General features: G+C 46.7%; 1 protein-coding gene across 2 annotated transcripts in view; it reads right to left on the bottom strand.

Moving 5' to 3' along the window:
• The window catches only part of Rdl (Resistant to dieldrin), a 229,627-nt gene that overhangs the window by 72,155 nt on the left and 129,800 nt on the right, over positions 1 to 27,672 (bottom strand). The window lies entirely within an intron of this gene.

The following is a 27,672-nucleotide window of genomic DNA, read 5'->3' as shown; positions in this document are numbered from 1 at the left end:
ATAACAGGCCAGGAAATCAGGACAAGGACACTTTCCAGGGGCTTCATAAACATTGGAAGTAAGCCGGAGAGTGAACTGTGTGTAACACTTCACCCCCCTCTCTCCCCTTTCAGCCGTGACCATCTAACCACTAGAAAGTAGCCATGTTTCGGAAGCTGAAAGTCAACAAAGCTTCTAGCTGCCTTTCCCAGTCCGTGTTGAAACATTCAAAGTCGAGGTGGGCGCCGACAGGCTGAAGCACGCTGTGGGATAAAAATTGTATAAAAATGGCTCACGTGCCCAAGAAAGACTGGCAGTCATTTGGATAGGTTAAATTTTGTCAAAGTTAGCCTTCCCCTCGCTGGTGTGTTAGTTTTGCCATGGTAGTTAGTTTTAACCTATTGAAGAATCGAATATCGAGTTTCGCAATACGTACGTGCTTCTACACACGCCTGTATTGACTCGCTAATTATGGCGTTCTGCTTTTTAGCACGCAGTCGCGGGTTCGACTCTTGATCTCGCACTTCACTTGGGGCACGCTACAAAAACACTCGTGTATATAAATTTAGGCACACGTTAATGAACCTCATGCGTACAAAATTAATCCGAAACCTTCTACTGAGGAGTCTCCAGCGTTTCTTTAGTACGTTAAACTTCAATCAATCAATCAATCAATCAATCAATCAATCAATCAATCAATCAATCAATCAATCAATCAATCAATCAATCAATCAATCAATCAATCAATCAATCAATCAATCAATCAATCAATCAATCAATCAATCACTCAATGGTATGCGTCAGTCTCGTTAATATTTAGAGACGAGGTTTCGCTTGTTATAAGAGTAAAAAAAAGGATAAGCTTGACGATTCGCAAAAGAAAGAAAAAAAAAACGTACCACGACTTAAAGGCCTCCGAGAGACCAAATTTCAGAGTGTGAGCCGGTGTAACGAAAACGAGATTCATGAAGTCCATGACAAGCACGAGAGATAAAGCAACGAAGAACTACATTAATTAGAAGCGCTTTATATGAAGACCGCTTAACATTATAGGCGCTGAGTCCTGTGGTTGAAATCTCCTGCTTTAAAATAATCAGCGAACCAATTTTCTTTTGCTATACCTGACAAAACAGTAGTCGAACAATGGATGTCTTAGGCTGAAACCAACGTTTGAACAAAGAAACTTTCCTTAGGGCGCAACTTCTAAATCTATTTTCCTAAAAATTGCGGCAAAAATATCCCCGGGAGCACAAAGCAAAAAAAAAAAAAAAATGAGAAACAAAGAATCAATAAATGATGAACGTAGCTAGCAAGATTCAAAAAATTTTGAAAAATTGTGACGAAAGCTCGAGATAGCTGAAGAAAAAGCAGCACAACAAAATGGGTAAGGAAAACGCGGGCAGCAGATTTGCATTCAAACAAAATATAGCCATTGTAGGCGCAGGGCGAACTTTCGACGGATCGGCTCATTTCCGAGGCAACGAGTTTAAGAACTTTCTCGAGTTCTACCGCCAGCACCAACAAGAAGAGCCTCTTTAACAAATTTTAAGTTTTAGAGAGCATATTTATCGAACACTAATACAAAATAAACTAACGTAATGCGGTTAGTCACCGAGAGCGTAACCTTAACCATGTGGTCGGTGCTTCGAAAGCACTGTTGTATTATAGAATATAAGATGTCGTTTAAGCCGCCGTGTATCCTCATACATCAGCAAACTTCCTCGTTCATACCTCGTGTCCGGCCTAATCACCACTGGACGCCCTGAATGAAACGTCATATAGTCTAAGACCATAGAGCACACACGAGCCTTATTGTTACTGTAAAACTTCAACTGAAGCTTCATCTAGCATGAAATATGGTTCGCGCAAAGAAAGTATGAAGTAGCGCAGTAATTATCGCTGGCCGTCATCAAGTGCACTGCAGTTGGCGGCCAGCCACGAAAATTCCTCCATTGACAAGCAAGTACAAAAAAAAGAAAGAAAACAAAAGAAGCTTCGCAACAGCTTTCTTTCTTCCTTTCTTTTTTTTTCTTGCCCGTTTTAAGCGTTGAAGTTAGACTGAGATGACAGAGTATGCAATTTCTCGTAATGGAGAAACCGGTGCGGTACTGCGGCTGTAGTCGAGAGGCTTATCCGTATTCCCAAATATAGACGACACGCCAGCTATACCATCCGCTAAATCTTTTCTCATCGTCGGAAGTGAGTGCTTTCTTTTTGTTTAATTTGTCTGGCCACGATCCGGCGCTCTTTCTGTCGCTATTCGCGGAAGCCCATGTCATTTTTCTCATTCTGTCGTTTGCTTAAGCCGACAAGTGCTGTGAATATTTAGGAGTAAGAATTTTTTTACGAGTAAGAGCTTGCCTCTAGAGTACGTGTTATTCTTCTTCTGGAGAGATAGATAACCTGTATATATAACCGAGCTTTCTAAAGGGGCGGTTTATACACGAGCGCTGGACATAGCCTTTATATGATTCGTGTTCCGATGTGCAATGGTAAGTAGGCACGTGTGTACGTACGTTCGTGCGAAAGAAAAATATTGAAACGACCTTGCTTTTGAAAACGAACTCGAAGTATTGAAGCCGAGAGGAGATCGTTTTTCCCCCCTAATATCTTACCTTTGCAGTTACACAATTTTCACAACGCGTTCATGTTATTATACAATGTGCTGAAATCAGATTACAGTGCATAGAGATTGCACATTCCCTGAGAGTTCGTGGTTTATGGCTTATCACATTAGAATTGTGGCTTCACGCGCGTCAATAAATCGGCCTTTTCATGTTGAAAAAGGTGCTGAAAACGAGAAACAAGGCGATGAATTGAGAAATGTTCGTCGTTTTTCTCCTCGTTTTGTGAGAATTTGTTCCTCGTTTTAAGCACCCTTTTATTAAACACAAACCAGTACTAACTCCTCCAGCTTGTTACCGTTAGCTGCCTTCTCACGGTCGCGCACAACGTTCCAGCGCTTTCAACGCCAGACTGTTGTGCTTCGCAAAGCATGTACGAATTAGGGCTTCGAGAGGCATGAAAACTACGACGCGGAACGCAAGTGTACTAGAGTTCTGGCCACAAGTACAATGATGTCCCCACACGAGACACGTATCTTCAGTTAAAGTAACAGCGCAAAAAAAAAAAGAGACGGTAAAGCAGCAACGGGACAGGCGCTGTTCTTCAGTGACGAGTCAAACGAAGGGATGCACAAAACAAGCCAGTAACAAGCCACTATAGAAGACATGGGATGTGGGATAGGGATACTGCAAGTCAGGAAGAAATTCGAAAGCGCATCGTGGGTAGAATACCGCGAGAAATCCAGCCAGCCTCAATGGGACGATTAGATTCGACCTCCACAGCAATTGGAAAAACGCGTTTGCTTTCTCTGGACGGAGCTCGCCGAATTTGTCAGTGATGAAGATGGACCAGGCCTCCATGGCAACCGCCAAGAAAGACATCAGCAACTAACTATGGGGTCTCCGTACACGCCTCCAATGTTTGAAACAATCGGGACTCTCCCATAATTTTTGTTTTAATAAAGACGTTACAAATTGATGAATCGCAGTATCCTGCCAGTGAAAAATAATTACTGGTGAAGGGGTTGCAACACCTGGATCGCAAACAAAGAGACACGAGTTCGAACACCGCTCGGTGACAAAGATTTTCATTACTGTTAAGCGGCGTTCTGTGATGACAGACCAAGCGAAGCAAGGTACTGTGCTACAACCACACAATACCTACCGTCATTAAAAGGCAGGTCTCAAATTTAACTCTGCATAATTAAAGAAGAAGAAAAAAAAAACGAAAGACAAGTGTATTTTAAATAAATGATGCAGTCTGAGAAAAGTTGTTTCCGCAGTTTTTTCTTTACGTCGGCTCCAGAGAAAGCAGTTTTCAAACATGCCACAATAACGAGTGTTCTGTGTGTTAGCGCATGCGGCCACTTTAAATAAAAATAAAAATAGAGCCATTCCTAATGTAAGCATAGGCAGTTTGACACAGAAGCGCAAGTAAATATTAACGACAAGCGGTCGTTCGAGAATGAAGCAAGGCCTTATTAATGGAGACTAGATTGAGGTAACATAAGAGGCCGCAGTGCCCCGAGAAGCGAGAGAACGTAGTGGTCGCTGGAGAGATTCGGTCACGGTACAAGTTAGAGAAGCAAGTGAAACCTTGCTGTAACTTCGTCGCGTCTCAGTGTGCTTCAGTTGCAAAACGTTGCTACGCAACGTCAACGTTACTCTGCTGGGCAAGACTTTAATAGCGCTGCCTTCCTTGCGGTCGTTGTCATTCCGCTTTCTTCATTGTCAACGCCTACTTTTTCCTGTACACTGATTTCTAAGCGTTGACTTACTTTTAGCGGCCATTGTTCTTTCTCGACCAATCGTACCGGGATATTGAGTTTCCTGAGGCATCCGCTTGTTTCACCGTCCCCTCGTGCTTGCACATATGTTTTCCCAGGTTTCAAAGAGCATCAAGTATTCGTTTCCCCACACGCGCCGATCTAGGCGGACACTGGTTCAGGAGGCAACAGAAAAGAAAGCAAATAGAACAAACGCTGTCATTCCGCGCAAGCAGGGCATGGGGATACGATTGTAGAGAGTTTTGCTTTGGCACTTTATGAGGTCCCGGTTTCTCGAACTTCCTGCTTATATGACTAATGTTGCGCAAAGGCGATTCTGCAGACAATGACACGCAACATCAGGATCATGAACTGAACGGAAACACTCACGAGCACTCACGCAGGCTCACGTATAATCAGGCAAATCTGAATTAGGCGCAGATGGAAATCAACGAAACCGAAAAGAATGAAACACACATTACGAAACGATTCGTACAAGAAATCGGTCGCTATAGGCGGCCTCCCTGTTTGTTGCGTCCATGGCATAGGGTCTGTGGATGGTGCTAAATATACGTGGTTAATTGCGGGTGTCACAAGGCTGAAAGATTCGCGAGCTTCCCGAGGCACCGTCCTTCAGAATGGCACTGTGTGCCTCGCGCCCAGTGTGGCGTGAGAGAAACAAATTGGAAGCTCGCTCTGGCGACCCGGGTCTATAAGTGAACGGCAGTCACAGCTGTACGCTTGTGGACGTGTTCGCGTTCGCTGCAAAGAGAAGCTGAACCTTTTTAAGAACTAGATACGAGAGAAAATCATCTATAATGCCGTGAGTTCGATTATAACGAAAAAAAATTTAACCCGCGTGCTCTTACCAATCTTCCTCTCTCTCTGTTTGTTTTTGAAGAATATATTTGGTACCATGTTACGCTTTTGAGGATTATGAAACGTACATTCACTAAAAAGAGAGAGAGGGAAACGAAGAGGGAAAGGTAGGGAGGTTAACCAAGGACGTGCCCGGTTGGCTGGCCTTTTCAGGCTCCATTCACTCACAAGCGAACAATATTACTAAGCATAGCAATACTCGGCCAAAATAGTAAAGCTAAGTACAGGTTAATGAAAAATTACAAGCCGCCTTCAGCTAACCACTGCACACAGATGCTGCCGCATTACTAGGGTCGCGTGGTTACAGTACATTTGTGACAAAACCTGAGAGTATAATAACACAAATAACTGCTGAAGATATTAACGAAGCAGCCGCATCGTTCCTCGGAACTTTTACATTGCTCACTGCTCGGTTGAATCTGCCAAACGCAACGTGTCGTTAGAATAGCAGTTTAATTAATTTCCAGGAAAATAAAGGACTGCTCCTAGCGACAGGTTAAGCTGCGTAGCTCCAAGTTCCCTGACGTCTGATACGCCACTCGAGAGTCGTAATGTGATAAAGCTAATAAGGATTGATTAGGAGAAGTTGGAACTTGTTCGAAGAAGGAAAACCGTAACAATGTCGAATATTATTGAGCCTTCGTTGAACCTCATTCGAATTTTCGAAACGTTCGATCTGTCGTGCTCGGCGGCAAAATATAACGACTCCGAGGAAGTAGATTTCGTTCATTTTCGTGTGGCAGCTAATGACACCGGAAAGAGTCTATATCCCGTGCCTCCGCACCGGCTTCATCAGTGAACAAAACGAGGTTAGTGATTTTGGGTACCGTGGGGACGAAAAAAAAAACAGGAACAAAAAAAGAAATGTAGGAAACGGGAATTTGGGGATTAAAGGAAAATAAAATTGAGGGACAGGAGGAGGGTGGGAACACGGCTGGTTGTACCACGACCGTCCCTCTAAAGAACTCTCCACCCATTTTCGTTTCTATTTCCTGCCTTGCTGAGAGGATTCATTTCTTTCTCGCGTCCTTTTTTTTTTCCCTGGTGGCTTTGTGAACGCAATCAATTTGCGCCCGGCTTTCCCACTTTGTTATATGAGTGGCGGTCGGTAGTTGTTCGAAGCAAGGCTGTCGTTTTCGCAAGGCATGTATGTAAGCGGGAACAACCAGTGTAAAGAAAAAAAATGTATGTACGTATAAAGAAATACGGAAAGAACGAAAGAAAGAAAGCAACCTAGAAGAAGGTGATATCGAGAGCTGAATCCACACAGCAGCGGCGCGGTCTCCATTTCCCTGGAGACGGGGTCAGCGCGCTGCTGCCACGGCGAGCAAAAGGCGGCACACGGTCCGTATAATGAGTGAAGCCTCGGGAGAAGCGTTGTTGGATCCGCGTACAGTGCACGGTGGGAGAGCGAGCGCGTCGCGATACAGAACGACACCCCCATTAGCAGCGGCGAGGGTTTCGAAAAGGAGGGAATGTGACGAAGAGAAAAAGAAGAAGAAGACCAACCGAATTTCGCGCGTCGACGAAATAAGCACTGCGAGAACCGCAGTGCGGCCAGACTAAGAGAAGCGTTGGACGCTATACCGGGTGGAGCAAGAAGCATTGTAGCTCGCTTCTTCGCAGCAATGGAGAAACTGGGCTGATCTCAGACGACGCTGTCGTCTTCGTCTGAGACGATGGACGGTCGCCCGTCGGTGATGGAAATAGAATAAGAAGAAGAAAAACGTTGAGGTAGAGAGGGGGGAGTGGTCGCCGAAATGGCTGATCGGTTCTTCTTTAGTTCTGCTTGGTTCTCGGAAATGGAGAAGATTCATTAGCGATTCTCCAATTAAAGATCCCCCCTCTCTACCGCGAGAGAAAGAGAAGGGGCGCAGAAAGATAATGGCGATAATGACAAGAGCAAGACAGCTCCGGGAAAGTGAACGAAGGGAATGGAAGATCGACAATAGAAAAGCAAAAGAAAAACAAAACAATAAAGAAACACGGTGGAATAACAGAAGAAAAAAGAAACAAGAAAAGCATGCGACGATGAAGACACGGATGAACAAAAATCGACCGCCACGCCACCACGCCAAGCCGTAGAGCGCGAGAATGAGAAGGTGGATCGGTAGTAGCACCAAAGAAAAATGAAGAAATTAACGGACACACAACAACAACAACAACAAAAAAAACAGCAAAAGTAAAGCAATACTTTCAACGTAGAAAGGCGAAACGAGAAGTTAAGGAAGATAGCAGGGCGGGTATAGAGAAAAGCGTGAGACCCCGAACCGTGGTGAAGAAAAAGACCGAGACAGTCTTCTCCTCCTCCGCCCTTTCTACCGCTGCAGCATCGATCCGCGGACGTCGATGGCATAGTCGTTGTTTAGCGCTGGCCACGTGATCGGATCCGAAGGATGGTGCTGTGTGCCGGTCTGCTCCGCTGAGCCACCGTAGCATGCACTCATGCACACTTGGTGTGGAGAGAGGGAGAGGCTGGCAAAGGAGGAGGGAACAACCGAGAGGCATGCTCGGGTGCGCGCACACGGCGACGCATTCGATTAGAAAGTAGCGCAGAGATTCGCTCATTGCGCAAGCGACGGCGGCGGCGGCGGCGGCGGGACACTAATGCAGGCCTGAGATCAGCCAGCGGAAATAATAAGCCGCGTACCCGTCGCCCCCTCCCCCCTCCCCCCCTCCCAGCCCCACTTTCTTTTTTCTTTCTTTTGACATATCGCTTAACGAAAAATGGTCACATATCGTTCCTGTCTGTCGAGCAACCCTTGGTGGCCGCAATGTCGCGTGAATGTCGTTTTAGCCTTGTAATAGAAAGTATAAAGTTCTTCCCGCTTCCACCATCCCTACTTCTCCACACAGACGTGCGGGCGCTATGCTAACGGGATTTGAAATGACGGCGATCGCTGTGCTCACTCGCTCTTTATTTCGGCCGTTCCGGCGCTATAGCGAGGCAAGGGGTGTCGGCGAGAGCTGTGCACTAGCTGTCGGAAATGTGTACACATTGTTGGATTTTGGTGATCGCACTTCTATATATGAAAGTGCTGGGACGTCTATTGAGGCTAGGATGGTTCCATAGCGTATACATTTGAGGGGCCTTTGGTGGAAATGTTTAAACATACACTTATACTGGGGTAAATGAAGAAACACGGGCGTTTTACGCGAGGAATTTGACGCGGTTCTACAAGTGGCGCACTCGTCTACAGTTCTTTATTTGGCCCCGGTATAGATGCTAAATGGGATCTGCAGACCAAATATCTTCAGTGTGTCATGACAGAAAAAAAAAATAAAAGAAAAAAGCAAGCTCACAGACAATTCGCTCAATTTCTCGCTACTAGATCCGCCTCTCCAACGTTGCAATGGTCGTAAGTTTCCATACCTTGGGTCTTGCGGTAACCTGACCTAAAACGCAACCAACATTCGCACGACGTAAGCTTCGATAAATGAACAAAGTACGGAAACCGAGTCCTATAACTGATACTAAGCAGCCGTGTCAAAAAAAAAAAAAAAAGCCAGAGCAAGAAGCAAACTTTGAGGCGTAAATCGCGTCGACATACATCTTACTGGCGTTTCATGCGAACGGAGTGGCTTATATGGGACCGGCGAATTCATCCTGACTGCTCGCATGTCCGCCGCTCCAGCTTCACTCTAAATCATAGCGGAGGCGGTCGCGTTATACGCCCTTCCCACTGTCAACAAGCCCCGCCATAAATTCGTCCTCCACTCTCCGCTTGCGTCCCTTCTCTCTCCTCATTTCCCTTTTTCTTGATTCCCGGAACGCTCGACACGACAGTCAGAGTGGGCCGGCCGGTCCTCGCAGCGGGACTGGACGTATTTCAGGCGAACGCCCGCAGGAGGCTCATGTTGAAACTCCATTATTTACCGCGCAGTATTTTAGGGCCCTGCAAGCATCCTCTGCTTCCTCCACTTTATGACGCCACTTATTCTTCCGCGTGTGTGCCACAGGGCGCGCTGCCTTCCTATACGAAAAAAAAAAGGAAATGAAATGAAACGAAAACAGAATTAAGGCACAGCGAAGAGAAAAGAGAGAAACATCGAACATTCCTTTATTCGCCGCATCCCAAACAGTGTGCGCGCCTCGAGATCTTGGCCGCGAACAACGCATCTCGTATCTTTCCTAGCACTTTTCGTCTTTTTATTAACGGTTATCGTTTTCTTCTTGCCTGCTTCAGCGGTCGATACAGCCGCCCATTCCGAGTGGATGTGAAAGGCATATAAGTGCCGTTTTCTGGCATCAAGGAGATGCACGAGAGGGCTCGTGGGAGGGTTGGAAAATATGGGGGGCGGGAGGGGAGAAAGGGTGTTAAGAGGGACCGTACAGAGGACAGAGGGAGAATTCGGCGACGGAGAAAACCAAGAGAGCCCACTTTCCGAGACAAAAATTCCGCCTGGAACAAAATGGCGACGACGACGACGAAAACGACGGCGGCGGACGAGGACGGCCCCAAATGCCTTGGTCATCACGAGACACTATAATCCCGCGGCATTTCCCGATCCAATAAATCTTGTTTCAAGAAGAAAGCGGCGCCCAAATGGCTGAAAAAGCGGGAGCGCGGAAAACGCGCCGTAGAAAGCACGACGAAAGATGCCGAAGGCTCCGAGTTATAGAGGAGGAGGAGGAGGAGGGGTTCGGCAGGCGAGGGCGCAAGGGAAAACGGAGGAGGGTATTGAGGGCCCACAGCGTGGACTCGTCGCGCGGCGCGCCAGGTAATCCCGTTGAATCCGCGCCTGGCTGCTTTCTGTCCCCTGTAATTCTTATCTGCGGAGAACGCCTCGGGGAAGATTCTTTGTGGGAAGTAAGGAAGGTTTGACTGAGGGTGAGAGTAACCGAGTGATGGCAGAAAAGGCGAGGGGAGAGGTCAAGGAGGCTGCGTGAATAAAACATGAGTGAAAGCTGCTTCCGAGAAGAAGCTGAGTGCAACTTTTCGGGTCTTACCTTTTATTTTTTATTTTTTTTTGCGACCGCGGTATAAGTTCGGGAACCGAAAGCCCAGACCTCAGGGCCTATATGGACGCGCTCCTCACCCACTTGCCTCCCCTCATCCACCCCCTCCCCCCACATCGGCTTCGCTTCTCACCTTATCCTCATCCCAATCCCCTTCACCGCAGCGCTTACGCCCAAACCTTCCCTTCCACAGTATATTTTTTTTTGTCGTTTCTGGTCCCGCCGAACAATAGCCCCGCATAATCCGCTTATGTGTCCACCAGAGTTATTTCAGAGGAAGACCCGCGTGGAGTTTAGATTAGCGAGGGAACTGGTCCTCCTCATCCTTTTTTTTCCCGTTTTGCCCGATGTCTGTTTCCTCAAACGCGAGAGCTTTGCAGAGTTTGTGCGTTCGCCCTTATTCCTTCGAAAGATGTGAAGCATTGTCTCACGTTAAGTGCTCGCTCGCGATAATTTCTTTCACTGCCTCGCGTTTAAGTGACAACGCTCTTTTGTTACACCGTGCGAATTTTTGCTGAACCGCATGAAATGAACGCTCTGAGCTGGGATTTGATTCGCGTTTCAGTGCCTTGTTTCATTGTTTTCTTTATTTTACGAACTTCTAGTTATCCATTTAGCACTTATCCAGTAGCACGTCTCTCGGAGCACCAGGCATCTGTTGCTGCACCAAGGCCGAAATTCAGTAACATTAAAAGGAAGAAAGAGTTACCGATAAGAACTGCACGAACAGTTGCTTACAGAAGACAGAGATTAAAGAGGACAGGGATTTCTTAACATATTTTTAGGGGTCTTGGCTGAAAGAACCGGTGCGCGTTTCTCGCAGCTGTGAAGGATAATTTTCACGACGCATGCGGCCGAGCGCCTTTAATTTCAATATACAGCGGAATGAAAGCCGGTAAGGGGCAACACCTCAAAACTAGACAGTTTTCAATATTTTGCAAGTTTGTAGGTATATTTTATAACTGGATAGTATAACGGGAAGTAGTTGAAGGTAAATGACAGCTTTCATTTTATAAGATGTGCTAAGATGTTGAGGCCTCTCAGAGGCATGCAAGGAAATTACCATAAAGAAGAAAAATGAAGAGAGAACTCTTAACGAAGAGTAACGCGGTAGCGCCATACAGATCATGGTTAAAAAAATTACTGCATTAGTTCATCGACCTTCACGTTTATCAAATATAGTCCAACACTGTTGCGGCGCTAGGATTAATACAGCCAGTGTGCTAGAATAAAAGAAAAGTGAGAGAGACTACAACGTACAGAGTTTGGTTCCATAAGCACAAGTTCTAACATGCTCCGTAAAACACTATCACTGCAGATACCACGAACTGACTGATTGAAGGATTTAATGATTGACTAATTGGACCTAACATGTTAACTCAATTTAGCAGCTAGGAGTGGCGAAACAGCGTAGAGCGCCGGATTAAGTTCGACCACTTGCGAGCCCTTGACGTGCGCCCAGATCTTAGTTCCCTGGCATTTGCGCCTTCCGTTCCCACTGGGATGCAGTAGTCTCGGATGGGAGTCGAACCAACGACGTTGTGCTCAGCGGCAAATTGTCACAGTCACCGAGTTACGGCATGGGGTATGGGCGAAGTTGTTTTTATTTCGATAGCAAATAAACGGACGCTCCAGGCATTTCTAGCGTCGGCGTCGCCGTGAGGTTCCCTATAAAGTCCACGGGCGATAATATCGTCGCCGCACGCCGTATGCTGCATGTGCGAGTGAAAGCGTGCGAGGGTGCGCCGCCGATCGTGGCTCAATCTCGCTCACGTGACGCGGGGAGGAAGCGCGCCGCCTTCCTTCGCGCGCGGGAAGGTAGGGAGGAGGGGGCGAGATTGGGGGGTTGGGGGCGTTCTATTCCGAGCGGCCCGAGCGACCGCGCCGCTGTATCTTGAAAGCCATCTGCGACAGGTACCGAGTCCACGCCGCGCTGTCTTTTCGCGACGTACTTCGCGTTGATGCGAGCGGCTGCACGAAGGTGAATTGGCTCACTGATGCTGCCGCGTGCCCTGACTGCAGCGTTTTGACAGCGAGTTTCCGCGGTCATCGAGTGAGATGTGTTCATATTGGCTTATGCACGCGTGACACTGTGTTTGCTAATTTAGTTAGTATGCCTATGCTTACAAGTTTATACGGCCGATAAAACTGCCATCCTTACTTCGTATAGCTGTCCACTAATTTGCTCTCGCAACCGATGTTTCTCTTTTTGGACGAAACTGCTACTTTTTTTATGCTACCACGCCTGTGGGCAATGTTGTACACCAAAATTTGGTGGCCAGAGTCGTGTAAGTCTTCTGTCAGTAATGATTAGTTGATTGATTTCAAATACGCGCATTTGCTTCGCACAGAGACGCAGTGCGTTCAAGTACTGCCATTACAGTGAAACCTATATTTAGCCTATATCGTTTACTCCATAAGCGCAATTTCTCTTAAGTGTGAAGTATAATTTTATCCATAAACTTAACTGTACCTCTTCCTCTTTTTCCCATCTTCCCGCCAAAGTAAGAAAGAAAGAAAGAATGAAAGAAAGAAAGTAAAGGAAAAGCGCCTGTCACCTTAAAAAAAAATGGACCGACAAACATTCTACGCACTGGCGTAGCACAATATACCGACTCCTCTAAGGACGCCCTAATCCTCGCTTTAACAGGCACACCTAGGTCTCCTTCGCTTTGAGAAAGTAACGCCTACATCATAATGTATAACATTTTGCAGTAATACATGCCATGTAATTTCTACCCCGATCGCATCCATGAAGGCAGCCCTCGCCGTCGATTGCACCACGGTCGCTGCAGCTTCCAGGGCAGGAATTCAACTCCATTTTCTTTTTTTTTTCATGGTGAGTTAGGCAAAGCGTCGTCAATATTGGACGCACGGGTAAACGTGAATCATATACCCGGGGTGAAGGAAAAAGAAAAAGAAGCTTGCCGCTTTTCGAAGGCCATCGCGCCACGTCGGTGTTTGTTGAGCAGCGACATTCCAAAAACCACCGGGTCGAAGAGCGTGATTGACGTGCCCAAAGAGGAGGCGGTGACAACGACGACGCGCGCAAGACGAGACGAAATGCGTTCTCTTTTCTTCCCCTCCCCCCTTCCGACTGCAGCTCGGAAGCTGAACTTTCCAGGATGCGGCATAAGGGGGAACAGCACCACCTCTGCGAACAACAACTACAAGGGGGAAGTAAATAGACGAAAGTAGAGCCTTTATACGAAGGTTATAGGGAAAAACGGAAGCTTCACGCACGACACATATATACCTCCAATCCCTCGCTCCGCCCCCTCTTCCCCCATCTATTCCCAGCTTCCATACACACATGATCAGAGCAAGGTACACACGTTATACCGGCACCCGACACCCGGGGCCCCCGATATCGATTCCCGGTTCGAAGAAGAGGAAGTGCGAAGGGACGCGCGTGCCAGCCGAAAATTCCGATCGACAATGGACGCTGGCACGCCAAGAGCGGGCGTCGGCGTCCAATAAAATACGGCGCTGCGCTGCCAACGTTTTTCGGGTTGCGCCCGCCATCGTTGCGCCGCACCAACGAGTTGCGCCAACGCTATCTCTATCCGTCATTCTTATCGGGGCCTCCATTAGTGTTCTCCTGCTCGGCGACGGCTCGCGCTTGCTCGCTCCGGGGCGCCTCGTGCCGCCCCCTTTCTGCGCCACCCCCCCCCCTCTCCCCACAACCCCTCCTCGGCCGATGCATCGCACAACCGGCAGCTCTGTCTTCCTGTTGTTCTCGGCTCCTGATGACGTTGATGCTACCATTGCTTCCCTGCTACTGCCGCTACTGTTGCTGCTGTTATTGCGACTGCCACTACTACTGTATACAGCTCGGGTTCCGTTTCACACGGAGCGGACGCGACGGCGAACGATCGACTGCCGCCGCCGCGTCGTCGTCGTACGGCTACATCGTTGGTGTGTGTTTGCGTGCTCGGCATCTATTGCCTCCATCTGCACCTTCTTTCCTTTATTACTTCTTTTTTGTTCTTTCGTCTTATTTCCTCATACGCGCCCTCGCTGTAGCAGATACGCAACGCGCACTCCCGCAAAAAAGCTGTAATCTTCGTTTCTTTCCGTTTTATCCTCACTTTGAAGCTTTCACAGTTTTTTTTCTTTTTGCGTCTTGCTATTTTCGTATATTGCTTTGTTTTTCCTCCCCCCCCCCCCCCCCCCCCCCCCCCCCACCGCCTGCGTCTTCCGTCATCGGTTATCACATTTTGCCGACGCGCAGATGGCGATGTTGATTAATGCAGACGCTGGTGCTGGGTCGACGGAGACGGAAGCGAATGAGAGAGAGAGAAAAGGAGAGAATAGAGCGCCGTGATTCCTACGGGCGCCTTCCTCGCACTACCAAACAGGAAGGCCATAGGAACCGACTCTGAGATGGGCGAAAAATTCCAGGCACGCGCAGGGTATCCCACGCGCAGAACATTAAAAAAAAAAGAAAAGTTCATCATTTTGTCCTGTAGGCAATGAAAGAGAGCGAGTGAAGAAAAAGCGACAGAATTTCGCTTAAGCAAGCAAAAGCAGCTGAAACCGAGGGCCACTTCTGGATGATGGAGAATCTGGATGACATATCTGTGTCACGGGTTTCCGTCACGACGCTAATCTTGACGAATAGGAAAAGGCCAGAGGATTTCCCGGTAATACAGAATAAGAAAATTAACTTCCTAGAGAAAAGACGGAAACCACGAACTGGCTGAAGAGGGAGAGACGAAAAAAAAAAGAAGAAGAAACGTAAAACGAAGTAATAAAAATGACACGAAAATATTAGGAAGACCTAAGCTCCTGACAAACTGAAGCACGTGGAATAATTGGGAACTGATTGCTATAGGCATTGCGCGTTCTGCTGCCCTTCCATTGCCGTGCACGCAACCAAAATTGGATGAGTACCCTCGTCTCGGGGAAACGATTTGGAGGCCAGCTTTTTCTCTGAGCTCCGAAATCACTTGTTAGAGAACAACGTTGCAAGAAGCGTGCTTTGCGCTGAGGAAAGACAAATTTGACTTGAGGAATAAAATGTTCCTCGGTGCACTAAAGGCATATATATATATATATATATATATATATATATATATACTCGTTTCTTTTCTGCGATGCGATGAGAAGAATAAATCATTTTTGCCTTTACGTCACAGGCATTAAACAAAGATAAAGTAAAAAAAAATAAATTAACACAGCTATAGAGAATTCGCCATACATGCAAAGCTCCCGCCATTGCATTGAATATAACAATGCAAAGCTTTGATGTTGCGCTATTGTTCAATACCCTTGATTTTACTGTCTCGAAAAGACTTATCCTTTTCCTATCATTCTTTTCCCCTAGACAGGCTAGCTGCGTCATTTCTTTTTTCATATTTAGCCGGTTTATGTGAAAAGACACAGCCGGTGGCGCCTCTTGGAAGGGCCAATAGCTTCGTATATTTACGCGTTAGAAAAAAATAAACGAACAAGTAGAGTGAAAGAGCGCACGAATCTTGACGACTTCAAGGCAGTTCTTTTTTTGTTTTTATTTCTTTACAACAGCAGGTACTCATTCTTACGGCCCATTGCTGTTTTCACGCTCAATCTCGATTCAAGTTCTTCCCCAAAATCTCTCTCGAAAAGCCACCGCGTGTTCCATGCGCAATCAGCAAACACGTCTCCCCCAATCACATTTCCGCGCCGCTCCTCGAATGATTATGTTCGCGTTCGCAATAAGAAAACGTGCCACGACAAATCAAAAGCAGCTGGAAAAAAAAAACGAAAGGTAAACGAAACGAAAAGGTGGGCACAATAATACTGCACAAGTACAACTCCGACTTTTCTTTGACTGCTCTTGCTTGAGTTCTTCCATTCACCCTTGAAACAGTTGTTTCCCCCGGTTCGTCGACAATAGCAGAAACGGAATTGTGAATCAAGAAATACAGAAAGAACGCGTAAGAAAACTCGCCCGACTGCAGTTTCCTGGTTATCGAGATACTCATTCTCTTTCTGTCTCTACTTTAGAATTTTCGTTTTCTTAGAAATTTGGTGAGTTTACAACTGTTGAAAGGAAAATTGCTCCTGGTTTGGGGGGGCTTCGAAGATTTACGCAGCTTACGAATCACATACGGCGTAATTTCCTTCAGAAGACTTGGTTTATTCGAATTTCTTCATCTTTATTTTACGTCACGCACGCTCTGTCTTCCTCTCTTTCTCTCTCTCTCTCTCTCTCTCTCTTGTTTTCTCTTTCCGGTCGACTTTAACGCAAGATAAGACGCAGCTCAGGCACGACTGTATTCACGTTATTTTATTACGATTACCAAAAATATGTTATTTAGTGGAGATATGAGCGACGTAGAATATGCTTCGGCACGTCACTAATTAGATTATGCAATTGAATTTACTCAACCAGTAATTATGGCTGAAAAATTACTTGTTACATTTGTACCTGATCATCTAAAGTGGACAGAAATAACTCTGCAGGTTCTCACTTTGCTTGATTCTCGTGCAGAAAGTTTGTTTTTGTAGAAGCTTTAAAGAGAGCGACGATGTTTAAAGTATGGAGCAGACACGTACATGTAAAACGGCATTCTCAACTTCTCACATAAAACGATAATTCTTCTATAAGTTTCGACAACATTTGCATGCGCCGGAAAATTTAGGTTTGCCAGGTTTGGGGATGTTTGGGGATAGTAGGATTGCGAATAGTAAACTGCTCCCTAAAGAATCGCCAGTTATAGATATCATAAGCGGCTTCCGGTTCGTTATTTTCCCACATTTACCTCGAAGACTTTTCGAAAGCTTTGCTTTCGTTTACTTTATTCAGCTCTCTCTTTATCTCTCTCTATTCAAAGGGAAATAGAAGGGGGTGATTGGGATCACTTGCGATTTTTGTGCCCTTAAAAATGGTAATTTGATTCAGACTTTCAGGGTTCTGCGTCTTGTTATGGGGTAGAATACCCAAGTGGCATGGCATGGCAAGCTCATTTAAATGCGTCCATACTTGTGGAAACGAGAACAGCGTCCCTTCGAAATATTGCCATCACTGCATAGCGCAAGGTGGCGTTATAATCAATGATGACGAGCACATTTCTTAAATGTGTTCATTTAACTGTTTTGCGCGGATCTAACTATCTCGCAAAAGACGCAGAGTCATTTTGGGTGCGGAGTACACACTTGATTTCAAAGTCAAACTGCTCTTGAAGGCAAGCAGTGTCGCTTACTTGGCCTCACTTCGAGGCCAATATTCGCCGGTCAGCCCTTATTTTCTTTTTCTAGATACTCTAGTTAAATGGTTTTAGAGGCAAATGCGAATTTAATTTTGAGTGCTTCATTTTTTTCCAAGAAATACCTTTAGCAGAGTACGTTACTCAAGCGCGCAGTATTTTGTTCTTGTTTTTTTTTTCTACAGCTCTAGAAGCAATGTAAGGTAATTATGTTCGAAAGGTAAGTTAACCAGATGTGTTTTTTCTATGGCTGCTTAACGTCAAAAGGGCCGGATATAATGAAATGAGAGGAAGCCCTCCATCCCCTATCATCGGGAGGGAGAAATAAACGGGTTTAGAGAAAGTAAATAAGAAGATAATATGCGTAGGTGTAAAAGATGAAGTTTTCGAAGTGTAAAATGATGACAAAGAAAGATATATTTTTAGACATTTAGGGCAAATAAGACAGACCTTCAAAACTTAGATTTGGTCAGGTTTCCTTGTTTTTTTTTCTTCCGCCGCCTTATAGGATAGCTATCAGGACCGACTATCCGCTCGTGAAAGAAATATCGGCTATCATAGGTTTTTTTAAGCTGCGGGACACTGTTTCCGTAAATCTAAAGCTGTCGATTTCTTCCTCGACGCATAGTGCTTTGACACACCGGTGGAAAAGGAAGTATAACGCTTCAAAAATGATTCGCAGGAATGTTTCATTCCAATCAGCCTTATAGGACTATCTAATTCCGGCCTCTCAAAGCGAACGCGAATTGAAAAACCGAGAGAGAGAGAGAGAGAGAGAGAGAACAAAAATTTTCCCATAAGCAGCGTCTCATTGGCCTTCCCGTTGCGTCCGGCCCTCTCCTGTTTGCACATGCAAATTAACGTCATTATGTTGCAACGGGATCGGTCGCGTAGCCGCCTAACGAGGGTGGCCACGTAGACTCAATATACCGACTCGTCGATCGCTCGCGGGGCGTCGACGAGCCAGCCGTTTCGAGCACTTTCTTCGCCTCTTCGGAAAAAAAGTTGGCGGGAAGTAAAAGGAGAACAACCCGATGCAGAGTAACGGCCCCAGTAAAGAAGGAAATAGAAAAGGGGGGGAGAGAGAGTGAGAGAGAGCTGGAGAGGGCGAAGTCAATTCTGTGGCCACTTCTCTTTCTCTCGTTCTCTCCTGCCTAAAAGCGGGCGCGTGCTCGTCAAGACCGGCCGCGCTGAAGTTCGAGAGACTCTTTCGCTCGGCATGCGCGTGCGAGCGCGCTTAAGTCTAAATTGGATTCCTGGCCGGCCATCATCGGCACGACGAGGAGTTGGCGCTCGCAGGGCACGGCTTGCGGGGGAGTGCAGGAGGGGGACTGGATAGTTGGGTGTGCTCGGGCTGGCGCACCCTTTCCAACTTGTGCCTGCTTGTTCACTTTGCCCGTCGTCTTCGAAAGCGAGAAGCAAAGCAAGCCCTCCCCGCAATTTTCCCTTCACGATTGATCAGAACCCGGACGCCCCGCTCTGTTGCTACCAGTGGCCGTACTGACCGGTATTGGAAGAAAGAGGGGAGTGGGAGCGTAAGGGGTATGCGACGACGCGGGATAGTGGGGCACAAAGGCAGCCGTTAGTCCTATTTTCCAGTAGCCGCGGCTCTCTCACACTTGGAGCGCTCTATTGCTCCAATTATAAATTCTTTCCAGTTCCTACATCTGTTCCTTCTTTTTTTCCCCTAATTCTCTAGAGGCGCTCGCATGCCTCCAGTCCTATAGCAAACTCCCGAAAGCGCCACTGCCACTACCACCACCACACACACACACACACACTCGTAAGAAAGCTCTCTCTACTCCTGGGCACCTTTTTCGCCCATTGGCGACGGGATCAATAGAAAGTCCAGGTTCTCTATACGGCGGGGCCGAACGAGGTACTACACTGCGTTCTGCCTCAGCTCCTTCACCTTCAGTCTTTCCAGCTTTGTGTTCTTCTTTCGCAGTTCTTCGTTATTTTCTATTTAAACCTCAATACAGCCTTTTTGTCTCACACATACTTTTATGTGCAAGTGTGCATTTCAGTCTTTCGTTCCTTTCCCCACGAGAAAAAGGACTAGAGTACGCCGTACAACGAACAGCGAAGATAGAAAACGCTCTCACACGCGGGCGAGCTCTCAAGAGAGAGAGAGAGAGAGAAGTCCAGGACACGATGGAACGCATACGAGGAGGAGAAGGAAAGCGGAGGGGGAAGGCGATCGGCGTTTTCTCTTCACGTCGTGTCCCAGCGCTGTTTTGAAGGGTGCTCGTTTTTGTTCGCCTACTTCTCGAGAAAGGAGACGGCAGCAGCGGCTCGTGCTGCGCGGACGAGATCCTTTGCAGGAGACGCCGAATACACGTCGTTTTCGTTCGACGCCGGCGGCGCCGAGCACTTTCTCTCGGCGTTGAAAGAAAAGCCGAACCTCGCAACCCTCCTTTTTGTAGAACCCCAGTCTTCGCGAGTATACGTGAAAGCCAGCTATTCGTCGGCACCACCGCCATCGTTATATTACTTTTCTGATGTCTCTCTCTCTATTTCTTCACTTCTTCCCTTCGCTTCTGGATTATGCTTGAGATAAGAGTAATTTATCTTGCGGGCGGTAAAAGCGTGGCCGTTATCGAGGGTTGCTCTATCGTGACCGAAAGGTAACGGCTCGGCATTGCGCTCGGTTCGACGATAGGAAAAGACGAGAGAGCGGAGGAGAAGGGTGTCTGTCGCGCTGAAGGCAATAACAAACGGAGAGCGGTTGGGTACGAATGCGTCTGATCTGTCATACTAGTCCGTCTTTTACGCTTATTTGGACGATTTGGCACGACGCGAGAATCTTTGAGGGCAACACAAACAAGGAGAACAGTGGCCTTGACAGTATGTGGTTTCTGACTCACGTTGTCGAGGCCTGGCGCCCCGTCCAATTGACTTAACACAACACGAAACCCGAATGCTGCGAGGACAGGACAGTTGCAGATGCACTCCTCCAAGACGTGGATTTGCAACTTCTGTCGCACCAGTTCGCATGTCGATGAGTTCGAGGCCCCTTCGCATATATTGTCGTTTGGTGGCATTGCGCTCGGCAGCGGTGGTGGTTTAGATTATCGTTGGAAAAAAATTAGTGCGGAGATCGATAGCACCAGATGCGGAACAGCAATAAAGAGAGAGACAAAGGATAAGTGAAAGACAGGGAGTTTAAAAGCAATAGGTAGAAGGTAGATATAGAGGCAATAGGCAATACGATAGGTAGATATGTAGATATAGGCAATACGAGGTAGATATAGAGGTTTTAAGGAAGATAGAAAAAATTAGGGGATATAGGCTAAATGCTAGGCTGATAAGCATGAATATATTACCTAATTCACTCAAGCAGTCTAGGGCATTATTTCTCACCGCGCCGTTTGGAAAGAGCATACCAATAACTTATTATTATTATTATCACCATCATGAAGCCCCGTTTTGTACGCGTAGACACTATCAAATCCTGGAAGCTTTCTCTACTTACAAATTAGCCCGGCATCAGCAATAGCGACTCCACTACACGGCAATAAGCGCTAGTTATGCTTGAGCGCTGTTGTCTAGGAACTTTTGAGACCGATAGTACGTAGGACGTTCCACCTAATGCCTCGATTCATAAATAATTTACTTCGCTGGCTTACCGAGTACGAGAATGTGCCACCATAATGGTCATCTCTGTTTCCTGCATTTCGATTCTTCTAAAGCACGTACACTTTACAAATAATAACGCATGCTCTTGTCTCAATGACTGTTTCGTGAACATTTCCTATTCAGCGCCTCACGTTCTCGAAGCTGGGAAAGCGAGCACCGCAGGAGGTGGATTTGAATGGCGCGGCAAAGCCGACATGCCTGATAGATAAGGACGCAACAACAAAAAGAACATAAGCGTCCTCGAGCGAGAGAGAGAAGGGAAACAAACTCAACAGTGTACAGCGCTTCTGGTTTCTTAGCTTTTGCTAACGTTGGTCCCGGCGCACGATCAACAATGGGACAGGAGATACCTAGTCTAAAATCCGCATCCTCACTCGAGGCACGCCGTCAGGATGGCAGGCACGTGCACTCGTTGAATTGCGTGCTTTCGCGAGACGTGAAAACACCCGAACGCTCGCGTATGGTGCTTCCGCTGTGCCTGCACGCTCCGCTGCCGTACAGAGGAGTCGAATCAAGAGAGGAAGAGATAAAAGCAGCAGTTGCATGCCAACGTAGTGTGCAGTGAAAAAAAAGAAAAGGAAAGCAAGGAAAGAAAGAAAAGACCACTTCTTATTTTGTTGGTGGCCCCGGAATATAAATGTCTTCGCGAGACGCCAGCAGTAAGCTTACAAAGCAGGCAAATGGATAAGAACGAAGGAATAGCGCTGTCATGATACTATGCTGAAAAAAGAAATGATAATCTAAGAAGAGTGCGTTCAAACAGTGAACGAAAAAAATAAGATTAGGAAGCTTTGTGCAATTTCCTTATTTTTTGTTGTTGTTCTTGGCAGAGGCGAAGTGGTAAGGTGTACAAAGACGAGAGGTGGGGCCGGGGGGTCGATATAAACGCGCGTGTCGGAATTTTCGATGCTCGCATCGCTCGCCTGCCGCGGGCCTTGCAAGATGAGAAACGCCGCCACGTTTGTTGCAACCGCTAGCGATATCTTAGAGTGACGCAACGTGTGTGTCATTTTCCACATGCCAAAAGTTTCGATGCGTCCGCAAGAAATACGTGTGAGACGCCAACGTGGCTACCGGGAACATAATTCACCGGCCGAGAAATGTTGTATTCAAAAGAAAAGTGAAAGAAATAGAATGGATATATATATATATATATATATATATATATATATATATATATATATATATATATATATATGGAAGAAAGTAAGTTCTTTCGCGCATTTATTTTTAAATTTTTTTCAGTCATACCCTCTTCTTTGGATCGTACTTCGGCTCAAACGAAATTATTGTGGCATTATTGTTTTCAGCGGATACAACACCACGTGCCCGGCTGATAGGGAACTTACATTTTTCTTGGTTTTTGTTTCAGACTGGCGGAAATTGAGAAGGCCTGGCGATTGTTCTTCTGTGGTTTGTTTTAACGCTTCTTTTCCTTGAAAAGCAGCGGACCGAGTGGCTGTTTTTATCCAGCGTCTATGCGATACAGGTCACAACGTCCCATTCGTTCATAGATCGCTACAGACTGCTCCTTTAAAGAACTCTAAATCAATTTCAGTAACGACATTCTTTCCAAAACCTATATCAACTTCCTTGGCACAGGAACGCTGTCCCGAATTTCGCGCTTCATGCAAGGTTACGTTACATTAGTGTGACGCACGTCACGAATTTTGTATATTTGTATTTTTTTTTTAATTTGGCGAGAATGTCAAGGGCAGTCGGCTCCCGCCTTTCGTTATAGTTTACGGTAAGAGTACTTGACAACTGTAATGTTTTGATATAATTTAGCATTACACTTATATTTAGTGCCCTTTAAGAAAAAAAAAAATTGTGCGGATCTTACGCACTGCACGTTGAAACTGCCTCCCACGGTTAAACGCGTTTGGCTAACTGAACTCCGAACGAGAGGAAAGTACAAGAATGGTCTGTGCAGTTTATATTCGACTAAAGGAATGTTTAAAGAAAAAGAAGTTTTACTTTGATTGTCTTAAAATAAGAAAAAGAAGATGAGAAATGAGGTCAGGCGTACTGTGACTTCGTGGTAACAAATGCGCCCTGCATACGGACAAGAGAAAGCAAGACAGAGAACAGCTGGTGTGGCCATTATGCGGTTGAAAGAAGAACAAACGCGCCGAGCTGGACGAAGATATATCGGGGGAGACTCGAAGGGCAAGCCAACAAGAAAAACGCGCCGTGAACGGCAAGAAGCTATCAGAAACTGTCCGCGTTTTAAAAGGTTCAGGTCCTGACACAAAAGCTTCAGCGCTTCTAGGAAACATGGTAGCGAGAACTGAACCCTTTAGACGCTCCTATGGGCTGATAATAGGCTGATCGAAACGGCCTAGCTAGCACACGACCTAAAAAAGTATATAGCTGCACGAAGCGGGAAAAGGCGAGATTTTACTTGTCAGTTTGGTTTATTTGCAAAGGAGAACGACACTGTCAGCTGCGCAGTCGGCTGCAAGCTGTGGCGTAAGAAAAAGTATCCGCATTTTGCTCTGCTCCGAGCATTGGTGCTTGATAGTGCTGAAGTTAAGGTGCAGCGCAGAACACCTCCTCCAAAAGGCGTTTGTGTGAAACTTGCGGAATCCCATTTTGTGCGTGGACTGCAGTTCGTACTTGATACGAAACTTTTGAAGAAGCGCTCACTCGCGCTTTAGAGCTGTTTTTCTCGCTAAGTATCGCTTCGTCCAAATGTGCGTCATAATAATTTGCCTAAACGTTTAGCGTATTCGCAGCGCAGAAGAAAAAAAAGATACAGTGTGACAAACAAAACATTGTATTTCTTGGATTGTCATTTAATGCAGTCAAGATCTGACGCTAATTTCCTTAAATTTACTTGTTGCACTAATAAAATCCAATATGAACTCGAAGCATCCATTCAAAATGCACTGTATACATTCTTGTCTTTTTCGCTCTATAGAAGCACAATCCGCATCTGCTCAATGTAGTTAAGTGAAACCGACTTTCGCATTGCTAACGACGAGATTCTACATTTCTGCCTGCTTATGTTACAAAACCGATTGTGTGTTCCTCCGTTGCGATCTCTGCAAAGCATGTCAACTACAAGATGAAGAAGAATGAGGGGAATGAGCTTCCCCACTACTTTTTTCTTCCCTACACAGTGCAGCACTAAGCAACCTTTCTTTCTTTCTTTCTTTCTTTCTTTCTTTCTCCTTGTGGCACGGATTTAGATGCAAGCGCTCACCACGGGTCCCTCGTAAATCAACTCCAATTTAGAGGACAGTTTGCGACTCAGACCTAATAGAAGTATCGGCTCCTTCTGTATCCGACAGGAGATACTGAAAGACAGAGCGCTCAAGGAAAAAATGGTACTTCAACCACAGACCCGACTTTCATCTGCACAGAACAGTGCTGCACCTTTTAAATATGATTGTGCTCTAAAGGCGCCTTTGATTGAGTAATGAACGCTGTTGCGCTGTTATAAGTCACCACTTTCCTATCTCAGTTTTTCCTATTCCTTTACCCCATTTTAGGGTTAAGATTCTCACTTTCTCCCTCTCACTTTTTTTCACTCTCTCCTTCTCATTTGCCTCTCGCTTCCCCCTCCCCTGATTAGCGTAGCGGATCAGGTACAACCTGGTGAAACCCCCCGTTGCTTTTTCTTTTTTTTCTTTAAATATCTCTCTCATCTTACAGGTGACTTGTCGTTGTATATAGTGTAGTCCCGGCTGGAATGAGTTCCTAGTTATTTGCAACAGTGTTTTCATGGTATGGGCACCAGTGCATTGCATTTTTGACGCATCATCTTAATGCGACATGGTGTCGTTTAGCGCATCATGCATTGGACGACGTCGTCAAAGACAAGTTCGAGCGCTCTTCTTTTTTTTTTTTAGTTACCTTCTTTCTAGCGAACGTTTCTCGTGGAGACGTGGCGAGTAATGATCCACCATTTTATCGATTTTATTCTCGTTAGCACTGCGAACCTTACGTTCTAAGCTGAGGGCACAAGCAAGAGACTCACAGTTCAAATATACGCGTTTAATATTTCTTCATCCTTTATCCTCCGCATTTACGCATAAGCACCAAAGAAACAAACGCCTTTACAAGCATCTCATTGGTATCCTTGACTTAAGAAGGTTGTTTGCGTAAGGCTCAAGACGAGTTCGGGATGAAGCAGGCCGCCGGGGATCTCACTACTTCGGCACGCAAGATCGCTGTTTAGCGCAGCGCATGTGTGTTTTACTATACGCGTATGGTGACTCAACAATTCATCCCAGCTTCCAAGAACCAGACGTTTACAATCTTTCCCATCTTCCCCAGCCGCACAGCGGTCAAAGGTAGATCGAAATAAAAGTTATCGCCTAAAAGGATTCCACATAAGCGATGAGGTAGCGCAATAAATGAATTCGCAGGAAGGTTCTTCTCTCGTGCATATCGGCGAAGAGCCCTGGTAACTGGCCTGATCATGCTCGCATACCTCTTCGTCGTTTTCCACGCATTGAAAACGAAAGAAGCAATAGCTGAGACAGATAGGCAAGAAAAAGACAGAGGGGGGCGGAAGGAAGGAAGGAAGGGAAGAACGGTATCGGATAGCGGCAACGGCGTAGCGGCAGTGACAAAACGAGCCAGTAATAACGGTGTCGTGAGGGGAAACAAGAGCCGTCGGAGCGTTTCTTTCGCGGCAGGGAAAGAAGGGTCGCGCGCCGCGGTGACAAAGGGCAAGCGGGTTCACGCGGCGGCGAGTCGAAATGCCACGCCGGGGATGCAGGAGCAGAGAAGGGATAAGCGGCCGCCGCGGCGGCAGCAGCAGCCGGTGGCACCGTTGCCATGGAGACGAAGCCTCTCCATCCCCTCCCCCGCCCTTCTCCGCATTCCCTCCTTCCCTGCAATTCCTTCTCGCATTCCATTCTTTTCCTTGCGCTAGGAGCCGCCTGCCTCGCGCGCCACCCTTTCCATGTACTCTGTGCCACTATATCCGTGCAGCGCCCTGGGAGGTATAATTCGAGGCAGCGAATCAGCAAAGCGAGCGCAGTGTGGAGCCCGCACTGTTCGTTCGCGGCAGTTTCCGTCTGAGTAAACTTGAGAACTGGCAGTGAACGACGCCAAAAGATGGTGCATTGTTATGTTGGCGACCTTTGATTTCAGAGTTTTGACGAAAACATGCTAATCAGAGGCAGATATGGATAAATATGCGAGGTGGACTGTCGATATGGTTGTATGAATTCACGTGTCGCATACAGCTGTAACCGCCCAAGTGCTTCGCGTGACTTCTAGCATAGCGTTGCACGGATTTAAGCGAAGCGTAGTGCACTGCACCGCTACGGCTTTGCAGCGGCGCCGCGTGGAGGAAAGGAGAGAGAAGGTCTATAAAAGGAAGGGCATGGGTTGGGCCCCGGGGCTGGGCTGGGCCCGGTGCCGCTAAAGAGCGACCACGGGAGGAGCTCTACCTCCGGCGAGGCGGTGACGGGCTTTTGTTTCTTAACAACAATTAGCCGAGATCGCAGCGAGATTGGCAGCCGTCCCCTCGCCTGCTCGTTTTACATCCCTTTCCCTCTTTCTCACTGCTCTCTCTCTCTCTCGCTAGCAGTGTTCGCAATTCGGCTCCGAGCTTTTGTTCCAGCAACATTCTCAGAGATCTGCAGATGCGATTATTTTGGGCATCAACTTTGCTGTTCACGTTGAGAGTGCACTGGGACGACAGACTAGTGCTCGTCTGAGCTCGTTCGAAACGTTGGGTGTTGGCAGGGTAGAAACCTCCTTGTACAACTGGGGCACTTCCAGGGATGTTGCGAAAGTGCTTTGAGAAACCTACGAGGAATTGATATGGAAATAAAGGAAGCGCACGCGATATTTGAAGGAACTTGCGGAGCCAGTCGCTCTGCATGAATCGGGCTGTCTTCGGGATGTGAACATTTGCCGTGCGGCAAGCTGGGAAAAAACGAAGAAAAGAAAAGCCGCGATACAGAGCGCTTGTTGGAGTTGAGAAACTATGCGTTTTACATGCGATTTGAGGAGGCAGGCGATGACCCAAGATAGCGCTCATGCGAAACACAGGCGTTTCTTTAACGTTGACTGCGGTGGCGTGGTGCCAAGTTTAAACACGCGAATCGGCCTTTATAGGAGCTAGTGCTGTTCTGCAGATATTCCAGAAACGCCTCGGTGGGCAAAAATTATACGTACGTAGTTGGAGTCTGCGCATATCAGATGAGGAGAAACTACTAGCGTACATTCCCTGATCTTGCCACGCTATAGTGCGCAGGCCACAAGCAATAGCATGGCCACGTTGGTGCTGATATAGAGTTTGTCTTATGCGAAGTATTCACGTGGTGATGTTCGTACTCTTAGTAACGGCACTTGTGTTGGTAATGGTGTAGATGGTGCCAGTAACAATACGACGTTCTGGTAGTTTTCGCTCAAGGAAGTGCAGTGTTTAGAACGAGACATCCATGAGGGAACTAGTTTTCATATTTCATAGGGAAAAAAAAACGCTTCGGATCAGTGAGAATTTTTCGAACATTAGACGGTATTTTTCTTCATCTTTTCTCTCCTGCTTTTTAAAGCGAGGCTTTTCTGGCCTCTTCCCTCAACTTTGTGTGTGCTTGCTGTCGCTGTCGTGCCAATTATAAAACCAACATGGGTCACACTTGGTATGTGCCATTGTCTGCGTGCCCGAATGGACAACTGGCATTAATGGCAGTGTGAAACTGGGCATGTGTTACCATCGGGTA

This window comes from Dermacentor andersoni, chromosome 4 (genome assembly GCF_023375885.2).
Source record: "Dermacentor andersoni chromosome 4, qqDerAnde1_hic_scaffold, whole genome shotgun sequence".
Taxonomy (NCBI): domain Eukaryota; kingdom Metazoa; phylum Arthropoda; class Arachnida; order Ixodida; family Ixodidae; genus Dermacentor; species Dermacentor andersoni.
The sequence above is the reverse complement of the archived record's forward strand: the minus strand, read 5'-3'. Positions and strand labels throughout refer to the sequence as shown.